Source organism: Melanerpes formicivorus, unplaced genomic scaffold, assembly GCF_026170545.1.
Source record: "Melanerpes formicivorus ecotype bairdi unplaced genomic scaffold, bMelFor1.0.p_v2 SCAF_27, whole genome shotgun sequence".
Lineage (NCBI taxonomy): Eukaryota > Metazoa > Chordata > Aves > Piciformes > Picidae > Melanerpes > Melanerpes formicivorus.
In genome coordinates this window covers 3374978-3387791 of record NW_027142379.1, presented here as the reverse complement: position 1 = coordinate 3387791, position 12814 = coordinate 3374978, and the positions used below count along the sequence as shown (strand labels likewise).

At 37.7% G+C, this 12814-nt stretch overlaps 1 long non-coding RNA gene across 6 annotated transcripts in view; it reads right to left on the bottom strand.

The window, feature by feature from the left end:
- LOC137448933 (uncharacterized) overlaps positions 1 to 12814 on the bottom strand; it is a 160862-nt gene that overhangs the window by 141872 nt on the left and 6176 nt on the right. The gene's annotated exons all lie outside the window — the stretch shown is intronic.

Genomic DNA, 12814 nt, shown 5'->3' with positions numbered 1-12814 from the left:
AGATGAGAAAAATAGAGAAACTTCAATGGGAATAATCTTGTGCAGATGGAGGAAACCCAGATGTGTTTAGTAGAGCAGCCCTTTATCAGTCAAAGGAGTCCAAAGGACAGATGTGTTGTTTGTTAATCATTCAGAAAACCCTTGTGGTTAGGAACTCCTAGATTTCAAAAAGGCCAGCCAACTAAGAAAGATACACTGTGCTCCAGCACTCCTAGTACTCCATTTGGGAGAATAAGAGAATTCCTTGGCCAGAAGTAAGAAAGAACTATGTAAATAAGGTTATTATACATAAAAATCAGAGCACAAGCCCTGGAGGATGGGGAGATTTCAGTTCTATAAATCAGCTTGGAAGATCTGGCAAAGTTCCTTGTCCAACTGGCTTACAAATTTAACAAGAAGACTAGTGCAGACATTTCTTTAAGAGGCTTAAGGAAAAACAGAGATAGATTCAAGCCAATGAATTAAAACACTGTGAAAGGCAAGTGAAAGCCATTAGTAAAGAACCTGAAAGCAAATACACTGTGATCCCTAGAGAGTGTCCCCCAACTGTACAGAGTATTAAGGTGGAGTAAAAGCAGAGAGCAGCCAATGAGAGCTAACATAAATAAAAGCTTAAAGTCATGTGGAATATAGCTAGAGTTCAGCATGTATGGAATTTTTGCATGTCTCCATTTTATATCTCTAACTCACGATACCCTAGGATTAGTCATCCATGTTGTATTTAATCGACATTGTAAGAAAAAAAATAAAATTATTCATAATTATTTGTATTACTTAGAGCATGGTCCAAAGCCAGGGACTTCAATCTCAATGTCTAGGATGTTCCACTGCTCTATGCCTAAAATCTTCCTATCTCAGTTATGCTGATCTTTGAGTTACTGCACAAAAAGCAGAGAGATAAAGAAACTCAAATTCTGTTGTTTTCTACTCCCAGAGGAAACAACAAAAAATTCCACTCCACATCAAACATTTTCACCCATACTGAGTCCAAGAGCTGTTCTGTTGTTTACAGTAGTGGTGTTGGCCCACCCATGCATGCTCATGAAAAACGTACTCTTCTTTTAATGTAAATTTTTCCATATGTGGTTGAGGGTTTGGGACAGAGTAACATTTACAGCAGCAGCATGTAACAAAAACCTCACTGCGTGGATAGTTACAAAATTACATCAGCCTGGTTACCCTTTATAATTTTTGAGAAAGAGATTTGAATAGCCCCAAGTTCCATCAAGGATTCAAATTGTATCTCATGCTTAGGAAATCCAAGACTAGGTTTTGATACAAGGGAAATTGGGATTTCACACATAAATGTTTGCTCAGAACAAATAAGCAACTTGTCCACACTTAGGTCTGGTGTGGGAAGCTCTCTCCAGATAACATAATGAATTAACCCAAAAATTAACAGAAACATTTGTCCATTTAGTTAGCCACATTGTGATACTGAATTATCTATCTAACAAATAATTTAAGTGCTGATTAAGTTTGAAGAAGGAAAGCAAAAATTATTGGGTGTCTATCAGAAATTATAGAAGAATACAAAAATTTTTTACCACAATATTAATTTCTTGCAAATTAATTTCCAGCATAGCCTACATTAACAGTACATGTTTAAGAAATAAATTAATGCCAGATAAGTATAATCTGCCAAGAACATACACATTTTTATACCCTTTAGCATGCAAAGAAATAATACATTTTCATGATTTCAGTGTTTTTGTTACTAACAACCATGGTGGACAGCAAGCAAGAACAGAGACAGGCCAGCACAATAATAAAATACGTGGACACATCAATTTATATAAACCTGCATTTGGTTGTTATTGTTGGGTTTGAGCAGCAGTGGTGCCTGCTGTCACAAAATGTATAAACAGTTCATAATCTGTAATAGTTCCTTAGATAGCTGCAAGACCATAAGGAACCAACGTTTTTTCCTCAAAAGTTTTCATGAAACATGTTATTTACTGTAAAAATGGACAGCTATTTCAAAAACCATATACCAAAAATACAGAGGAAAAAGTAAATTTCTCTGTTAAATGGTTTCGTAGAGTAGCCCAGTTAGAGCCCATACTGTCTAGTATGCTAACCTGGGCAGTCACAGAATTCAAGCAGTAGCACAAATATATTTCTTTAGGAATCCATACCATGTCAGGTCAGTCCTATCTGAATAGTACCTGTGCACTGACTACTATGAGTGTGAGCTCCTTATTACTACACAAGGATGAAATAAAGACCACATACTCGATATACTAAAATACTTCCCTGAATTGTGCTCCTGTAGCATTGCAGTTTTAAAAGTTTAAAAGTGGTTTAGAGAAGCTCAGAATCACTGTATTACTTTTAAATGCCTTATAAATATATATATTTCTGAATTTTTGGGTTTCTAGCCAGATAAAACTCAACTTAAAATGCTTATTATCACTCATGGCTGAAGGGAAAGATACTTCCAAAACTTCTCCAGTGTCCTATCTTCTCATAACTGTATTATGCAGCAAATGAAGGCCTCTAACACACATAGCATGAAAAAATAGCAAACACAGTGTGGTAGGTTTAGGCTATGCCTTTAAGCATTTTTCACAGATCTTGAACAGAAAGTAGTAAAATGTAAATAAATCACTATTATGTGTTAAAAGGAAAATAATAACAGTTCTAAACAATCCCACAGGAGAGATAAGGAACTTAAACTAGTTGTACCAAAACAATTTCTCTCCTCACTTCCTCGGGCTGGGAGACACTAACTTGCTTCTGCTTGACCTTGACTACACTGTTTTTGTTGTGACTAGTATTAACTTCTCTGCTTCTGTCTCTTGTTCCTTTTGTGCAGGGGGAAAAGGGGGAGGCAGCGAAGGGAGGGAGAAGCTAGCTGGTCCTTGGCTGGGGGGGGTGTGTTCCTGTGCTGTTTATTAATTGTAAATATTGTGTATTTGTACATATTCATTGCATTTCATTGTAGATTGCAGTTTTGCTTGTAAATACAGCTTTCATTTGCTCCCAACTGAGCTGGTCTGGCAAAATTTAATGTTGGGGGGTAATTTTCAACCCACAGAAAGATCAGACTATACAACAGTGCTGTTCAGAGTTGGTGGTTTTCCTTTGCAAGAGCTTAAACAAACATTCTGTTCAATTTCATATCTGTGGGCACTTTCATCCCCCACATGTAATTTTCAAAAACAAAACTCACAAAACCTTTATTCTCATAACAAACATCTCCAGCTACATATAACCTAAAAAATTTGCTATGGTCCTGAGTTTAATAAAAGATGGATTTAGCACCATTATTTGGACAAAGATTTGTTAAAAGGTCTCTGTAAACCCATCCTTATGCAAGAGAGAAGGAAAAAACCACTGTTCACACTAATGCCTTCTATATGTAGAATGGAATAGCTATGGTAAAATACAATAGATCTTTCACAAATATTTTGTTTCCATGAACAAATTTGAGTTTCTGGACTATATACATCCAAACAAATTTAGCTGCCATGTCCACCCATTGGAACTGTGCCACACTTGATTTTTTCTTACATTAGTACATATTCTTCAATTACTTGAATGAAGCCAAAACTGACAGATGCTAACATTCCGTTTTCAAATAATTACAACAGTACTGAAACGGTTTAGGATTTTCACTTGCTAGCAACATTCTTGTAACCCAACCAAAGTAATCAATTGCCAAAATAATCTGAGAACAATGAGTAACCTGCCTTTTCATAGTTATCCTTAGTATGGTGCAGTGCAGGGGAGAAAGAAACGGTGAAGTTTTCTAGTATTCTTCTGAAAGGTCCTTTTTCTTTGTTACAAGTGGTTCAGAAGAACTTATTTATGAAAGTAGGCACATCAGAGAAGAGTGTTTCATAACAAGTATCATTGTTGAAATACTTGGTTTCCTTGTGTTTGAACAATTTGTTCTCCCTGAAGCTATAGCTCCTAGCTTTTCAGCCTCCAAAGTACAGCAGAAAGAGGATTCTTTCACCAAAGACACTGCTATTGGAGCTCTGTCATGCTCCCTTGCTGGCATTGCTTAAGGCTGATCTGGAAGGCCATCTGGAAACTAAAACTGATTAATTAGCTGTGAGCCTATGATGCAAAGAGGGCAGATGGAAGAACGCAGTACTTCATTGCTTTTTGCACTGCGAGAGGTACCCGTCCACATCCACATCAAGATCTCAGTGTCTATCCAGGAAGATTTAGGATGATTCAGATAAGTCTGCCACAGTAATTGTCTTTCCTCAGCTGCTTTTTCTCCCAGCTCTACTCACTGGACATACCAATGCTGACAAAGATGATGTCTACAAACCACAAGGGAAGTGAGCCAACAAGGGAATGTTTTCAGCAAAAATCCTGCTTTGCAATCCACAGAATGTAAGACAAAAGTTGGGGGGGGGAAAAATCACTCTAAGTTAGTTTACAAAGCACATTTATACAAAACCCCCCAAATTATTCTGCCATTCTCTCCTTAGTATTTTGTCAGCTACTTTTACTTGAAAATTAAGACAGATAACCAAAGATGTTATCATCTTTGATAAATAGCTTTTTCTGGACAAACACTGTCATAGCATACAGCTTAAAGTCTCATTTCTTTCAGATTTATTGTTGATGAAATAAATTCATGAGCATCACTGAAAACTGCACTTTCACAGGTTTTCCAAGAAAACTGGTCATAACTAAAGACCTAAGATTAACTTAAGATCAACACCACCAAATGTTTGGCTGATGATGGCTGATAAGAGAAAGATGAAGAATTATAGAACATTTACAATTAATGTTGAGACACAATTTAAGACACAAATTCTTCAACTATCCTGTTTAATAAGTATTTAATTATACTTATGATTAAAATTATATTTTGGTCCAGATTAAAATATAAGGCTCCGTATTTGCTCATGAAATCCTTTTTCTCTCTTAGAACTATTTAAGAGCTCATGTTTTGAAACACTAAACTCCTAACTAGAGACAGAAAAATATCCACTCCAAAAAATCCTTCCTACCTCTCTGAGGTCTGAAAACATGACCAGACCTCTGCCTTTTTTACTGTCATACTTGCTGCCATCAGCCTTGCAATTTTCAACTTATCCAACCAGCCTAATGACCAGCTATTTCAAACTAAGCTGTAATTATTCCAGGAGCAGTCCAAGGGAATGAAATCTCAGTATGTGTAGTTTGCAAAACCTTTCCCACTCATCATAATTTTCCAAGTTGATAAGCCTGAAGACCTTTATTTTTCCCAGTAGGATGACATGGACTCATTTTGAGTCCACACAGTAAGTGCTTCATCTCCATAACAAGGTGAGAAGTTCAAGGCTCCTGGTCTTGGCTAATAGCAATATGCACATATGCAAAATCTTGTTTATCTTTCCCTCCTAATCTTCTTGCCTCTTCTTCCTTCTCTAAGCTATTTCAGTACCCGAGTCTTGACATATTGAACTCCACAGGTTAGGCTGCTTTTGATTTGTGAGGAGAGTTACAATAGTTAATTACAGAGCATGGTCGTCTGTGACTCAAACATTTTGCATTTAGAGGCTCTTGATATAGTCCAGAGCAAGAGGCTAACCCATATTTAATTTGTCCAACACACTTCTGGTTAAAGTTCCATCAAATAGGCGACTGGAATCTCTCCAATTCAGCTGGAAAAGTCACTTTGAAGGAGGCGTTTATTAGCAACATTTGCCTCAGTCACAACAGGAGGCCCTGAGGGCCTGGGGAAAATCAGTGGTGGCTTATAATAGTCAAACCCAGCTATTCCCCACAGGATAAAGTGTCAATAATAGGTTAGATATTATTATTTGTAATTGATTTTACAGCAGGTATAAAATGAAAGAAAATGAGACCGTCTCTTTAAGCAGCAAAACTCTGTGCTTTGAAATGCCCTCTAGCCTGACCCCACGGCCCCAGCCCCAGGCAGCACAAGGGATGCTGCTACAGGTCTGGCCTTCCCACCCAGCATGCTCAGTGCTGTGCAGCTGCTCCATACAGAGCATGGTTCACAGAGCTGAAGGCCTGCAGCACTTAGTACAATTAAATCAACAGGCTATAGCTCATTCCTCCAGCATGACAGGAAAAAGGTGCAAAACCCAGATGCCTTTGCTTTCTTCTATCTTTATGTTTGCTGGAGTGATTTTTGTGTTTAATCCTCTCTGTGGCTCAGCCTTCACACAGGAATTTAATGTGCGTGTGGTTTTGACTGAGAAAGTCCCAGGCCAGAGTATCATTAGCTCACAGTCTTTTTCAAGTGATACTTTAAGTAGTTAATTCTGAGGGTTTTCTGCATTAAAATGAGATACATTTTCAGCAGTATTATGGAAAAAAAAAAAAGTGTTAGGAAGCCAGAATCTATAAATATTTCTCATTTCTTGAAAATGGACACTCCAGAACACCTCTACAGAGATAGCCACAAACTCCTCTAGCAGAAGGAGCACTCTCAGATAGCTTCATTTTGAGGAAAAGGTATAATGGTTTAGCACAAGGGCTAACCTGCCTGCTCCCCCAACACAAAAGTGAGGGGAAGAGTAACACACAAAACTCAGGGTTGAGCTAAAGAGATAAGAGTTCAATATAACATGAGATATCATAAACACAATGTGTAACTACCTTAGCTAATAATCTCATTAATACAAAAATACAATGCACCTTATCTTTGCGTATTTGTAGACAAAACTCAGTGCAATACACGGGGGGAAAACCCATTATAGAACAGAAAAACCAAGCCAACAGCTACCCGACTACCACTCATTCTGCTGCCATGCCTGCAGAAAAGAGTCAACAACCAAGAATCAAAAACCCAGAAGCAGCAACTGAAACAGGAAACCTCCCATGTTGCAATCTGAACTTCAAGCCACCTAATACTTTGCTCCAGTTAGCACTTTCACTTTTTGAAGCTGGCATGGCTGCAGCAATGTATGAATAACAGCAGCAGATTCAACTCAATCCACCATAAAAGGTATTTTGTCTTTTACTTTATGTCACTTGAGACAGCTTTTACAGTGTTTTACTCTCTGAACTGTCCTGAATGAGGAGGAGACAGCTTAGTGAGACAGTCCTGCCACATGAGACAGACTGTACTACAGTCCTGCTACACAGATTGGAAATCTGATAAAATTATTTCTTTCAGAAGACAGCAAGGATCATCCTTAAAAATATGTGGAATAAGCACAACCTTAGCGAGTAGCTGTATTGAACAAAACGAGGATACATTCTCTCCCTTTATTGTTCCCAGTTAGCACGGAAACCCAAAGTTCCTCTTGTTCAAGCCAACAATTATTATCCTTTCCTGCTTATTTTGCTGTCTGTAGAAAATGTAATGGATAATGTTCTCAAAAGCATTAATGTTTTGTTGAAATTTTTCATGGAGCATGTTACAGGCACTTAGGAGCTGAAGTTTGTGAAACCATAATATTCACAACTCCTTTCTAAAACAGACTAGCTCCTAAATCACTGAACATTTTGTCTAAAAAAAAATATATATATATATATATATATATATATATATATATAAAAGCACTATATTTTTTGGCCTGTTTTAATCAGGTACAAACCCACTAGTCCACCTGGAATTATTCCCAGTAGTATCAGGTCAATATTTCATCAAGCCAATGTAAAATCTTGTATATAGAAAATTTGTTCTGTCCACACCAAAATGCATTAGCTGCAATACATCTTCTAAACCTGTCAGTGCATTATCTTTTTCTCAAGGGAATCAAAGAAACATTGGCATATGGGAGGTGTTTAAATAGATGTTAACAGAACATCATGGTTCCTGATAGGAGCCTGTGATCAACACATCCTGTCCAATGTTCTTGATGTTTGATAGCAGTGCACCAACCCATTTTCTGCCTTTGCCCTGAGGTTTCACACAGGAGGGGGTTGGATCCAACCAAGAGTGGCCTTCTCACTCCCCATTATCAGTGCATGTCCTCTACATTATGGAAAAAGAAATGGCACTTAGGAACTACAATTTGATTTACATCATCACATAACCAATAAATTAAATTGTTACTGGAGAGGATTTTTGCCATGTCCTTGGTGCAGTGATTTCTAACGAAGTGTGCACAAAACACACACCTGGTCTATTAAACTATGGAAACATTGTGTGAACCATATGGGAAGAGCTGACAAAAAAAAGAGGCCAGTAAAACCTTCAAACCTAAATACATATGCCAAAGTTGGGGGTCTGATTCTGGTAATGGCTAGTACCAAGCCGGGATAATGTAATTAAAAATCTGTGATGTTACACAGGCACAAACATAGCAGGAGATTCCACTGTGAAACCAAACATGCCACATGAAATGCTGAACTTCACTCAGTGAAGTTTCACATGACATCATATGACATTTCCAAAAAAATAATTTTCCAATACAACCCTTGACAGGTGAAAATGTGTAAGTTTCCATGTCTCTTTATACATAAAATACCAATTGAAACAGATTTTGTCAATCCTATTACAAGAAGCCGCTAGGTTTCTACCTGGTATTAGGAATTCTGACCAACCTTTGAAAAGATATTTTCTTTGCAGATGTCTTAGATATCTTTGAAGTATAGCTTTGTACTAAATTTTACACTTCAGTATCTCTGAATATGGTATGAATAATTTTTCAAGATACTAATCTAGCTAGTTATATGAAAATAGTTTGGAGTATTTTGGCTGCTTGGATTTCTGCTAAAGAAGAAAAAAAACAGTAACATTTTTTGCTTATGTAAAAATCAGTGTCCTCAAGTGGTTCTAAAACAGTTATTTTAGATTATCAATTCCAAAACTCTGGCACATCTTTCAAAAATTTCAGTTTGATTTCCTATACACAAGCCTTTTATTTTTATTTTTTAAATAGAAGCAGGTAGCAGTGCTGGCTTCTGGTATTAATTACACATACAGAAAACCTGAAGTAAACCTGGTAGCATTTTAAGAATCCAGCCATGGTGAATTCATCTGGAATTCATTGGGCTACCCCTGGCTGTAATAAATTCATGCTGTATTAATAGTAACATCATATGTACACTAATAGATGTTCTACTGAGATCAGTATTATTTAATCGACTCAAAGGATTACTTTAGGATCAGTTTTCTTTTAACTATATTTTTAACATAGCTTTCCTACTGAAGGACAGCTTCCTACAAGGCAAAAGGACATCAGAAGAAAAACGTGCAAATAAATACACAAAATCAGACATATTTGTCTCATTAGGGAAGATACAAAAGCATTAAAGCTGTATAGTCTATCCTTCATGTAAATAAATACACTGTTTATTTATTAAATATTTTTTTCTGTGGGAAACAAAACATTCCACACTACAAAAGGGAACATACACAGATTCAGGAGAGGTATTATGATGCATCAAAGTAAAAATTACTTAATCTACTTAAACTGAAAAAATGACACAAGCAGTCTGTAAAGAAATATCATGTGCACATTTCTGCTTTGTCAGGTATGCTAAGTAAGGGAACACAAATAACATGCAGAAGATTTCACTGCTATCAAATTGCTGGACTGGGACATGGTAAGTAGTGGAAAAACAACAGCTTCAATACTTTAGGCTGGAAAGGGAAGATGTTCTTAACTGTTTGCTACATCCTGTGACCTGTACCAGAAATACCCACATGACTAGTGTTACCCCTTTACAGCACAGATCTTCTTCACCACTAAGTTTATATATCCTTCCTGACTTAGCTGGCTGAGATCAACATGCTAGTCAGACATCAAGACTGAGAAGAAAAAAACAGGACTTTTTGATGATGGATCAGCATCACCGAATGAAGTACAAAGAGTAAAAATAAAGAACTGGAAAACTCATTGCTTTTCATGCTTTGATGCCAACCTCCATGATATCAATGCTATGCCAAAGGAACAGTGAAATACAACCACAGACAAGGAAATGAATATGGCTAAAAAGAAGTCTAATGAGCCAACAGCCAACCAAATGAATGTGTAGGTACACAATTAAAAGCATATGACATTTTGTTGAAAAATTCTTGCAATTCCAACTTGTATTTCTACCTGCTCTCCTCCTCTAGTTATCCCGAAGGGGTTAAAAAAAAAAGGCATCTCTGTTTTCTCTGTACTTTGAAGACAGACCAGCTTTTTACATTTTTTTCTTTAAAGAAGAAAACCACAACAGCAAAGTGGGGAAAAGAGGCATAAACAAGGGATACCTGCTTGGGACAATTCTACTTCTCTCAGAAAGTATATTCCACCTGTGGACAGCAAGCCTTAGAAATCATCAACATTCCTTATGTCAAACAGCTGCACTATCTTATCCTGTTGTTTCAGATTATTTTCCTCCCTAATTCTATGAATCAGTAGCAGAAGCAGCTCTTAGCAGGGTTGAGGGGTACATATTCAGGCAATCTTTGTCTACAGGACATGCTGCCTCCCACCACGTTCTGAAAAACAAAACTGAAACAGAAACATGCAAAAACTGGGACAAACAGGAGGAAACACGCACAGACTGTAAGAAGGAGGAGAGGCAAATGTGAATCCAGGCTTGTCTCTGTCCTCCTCAGAGTTAAGACAGCAGGCAAACGTTTTTTTGTTATTGTTTTCAAATTAGTTATCAGATAGAGACAATACTTTGTCTCAATCAAGTTACTTCACATGCTGAGGTACTGGCATGTCTTTATGTATCCCGCTTTCCTAAGACCTTGTCTTAATAAATATTCACAACTAGCCTTCTGTTGTGATTCAAACTGTACTCTGCACTTCAGAGCATGACTCCCTTAATATAATCCTTCTGAAAGCACTTGCATTTAAGGGAAGTATCACAGCAACAAATGGTGTGGCTTCACACTAATAATCTACTGCATTGCTGTAGAGAGGAATCTGCAAAAAAGCTCAACAGGGAGGTCTGCCAAACGTCCCCTGGGACAGTCTTTGTGCAAAAGGGGTACTTCGGAAGTTAATTAGAGACAATCTGTTTTTTATACTGAGCTCTAAAAAGCCAATTAGAGTTAATGGGAATTCAAATCATTCTCATTCAGATTTGTTTGATGTGGTTACTATTATAATACAGTTTTTCATAGCAGAACAGCAAAATAGACATTAAAAGTAACTGAACGGTGAAAGAATCCCAACTTGCTGGAATCCAATTTTCTTACAGCAAACTTCTCCCTCGTGTAAGTGCTACGAAGGCATTGGAGATTAATTAAACAGCGTAAGAAAGATACGCTGAACATACGGACACAACAGAATGAGAGAAGCTGGTAACACTTACCAAACCAACTATTCACAAAGGAAAAGGACCTCTCCTTTGTGGAGCACTGCCTCATACAGCATGTGTGAAAATGCCTTTTGTACATGCTCAAGGGAAACCTTGAGCACACCCAACAGTGAGGGAACACCAACACTCTCTTTGAAGACAAACACACACGCTCAGGAGACTTAACTGCACAACTGAACTAGAAGGGGTAGAAATTATGTAGTGGCCACCAATCAAGTGATACAGTGAGGTTTCCAAATAGTACAGCACTCTGATCACAAGGGCTCTGGGCAGTAGACCACTGTAAAGAGATCCTTGAACCAAGTGTAACACATTCCTGTGCTTCAACAAAGGATCATGCAGTACTATTACCTCTGAACCCCAGCTACAGCTGGACCCAGAACAGATCCCCAGGTTTGGTTTGTAAACTAGCAGCATGCAAGGAAAAGAGGCCACATTATACTGTGGGAAGGTGGGATGAGGCTAGGAATAATACTTGAGTAACTGGTAGGAAATGGGACTCTGTGGAATGAGAAAAGAGGAGACATAATTATAAAGACCCAACTGATTTACTACAATTTTGTGGCTTCCTTCTCAGAGAAAGAACTGTTTAGTGAAGCTCTTACAGTCTTAACAGTCTGGATGATGAAGCAGGGTGTACCTTCAACAAGTTTGCTGATGGTACAAAGTTGGGAGGAGTGGCTGATACACCGGAGGGCCATGCTAGCATCCATAATGACCTCAACAGACTGCAGAAATGGGCTGGCAGAAACCTCATGAAATAAATGTAAATTTACGACTTTCAGGTTCCTATTCCCAGGTTTGTTACTAGCAGCATTTTTGGGTTATTTTTCATGAAATATCAGAGCAATTGTCACAGGAAATGGAATAATCATATGCATGTCCTCTACTGCCTGCAGAGAACTTAGGTACAATGTTTCCCCCTCTTTACCAATAACAGTGCCATTTGCTTGGTAAATAAAATGGAAAATCAGCAAGGGTAATGTGTCAGTACACACAGGTCAGCACAGATTGTTACAACTCCTAAATTCACCAGCAACCTGGTTGGTCACAATGTGCTCAAGGACAGAACAAGGTTATGGCTGCTAGGGAGATGAAATCTAAACATCCATGTAAGGCAAAGCACATGTGCGGCAGCAACTGGAGGCAGACGTTCACAGTGAGATAAAGCTTTTGGCAGACAGAATTCAGCAATCTGGTCATGCTGTTGAATGGAAAGAGCTGCATGCAACTTTGGACATGCTGGAAAGAACACAGGGCAGGGCATTTTATCTAGCAAATTAGCATAGGCAGCAATCAAATAGAGTGAATCACTCTGCAGCATTTTAGGATATTGTTTAGGTAATGACAACAGGAGATATGGACCCCTGAAGTTTACTATAATCACTAGGGCAGCATGTCTTTATTATTGTTTCCCACCAAGATCCTTCTGTACATGTTTTTTTTTTTTTTTTTTTTTTTTTTTTTTTTTTTTTTGTAACACGGCTTACAATGAAAATGTCATATAAACAAATGCATCAGGCATTAAAAATAAATATTCCAAGAGATTTTCTGTCATGAGTTTAATTCAGAGCAGGAAATCTGTGTAACTTTAGATTTTACCAGTATTGAAAAGCTT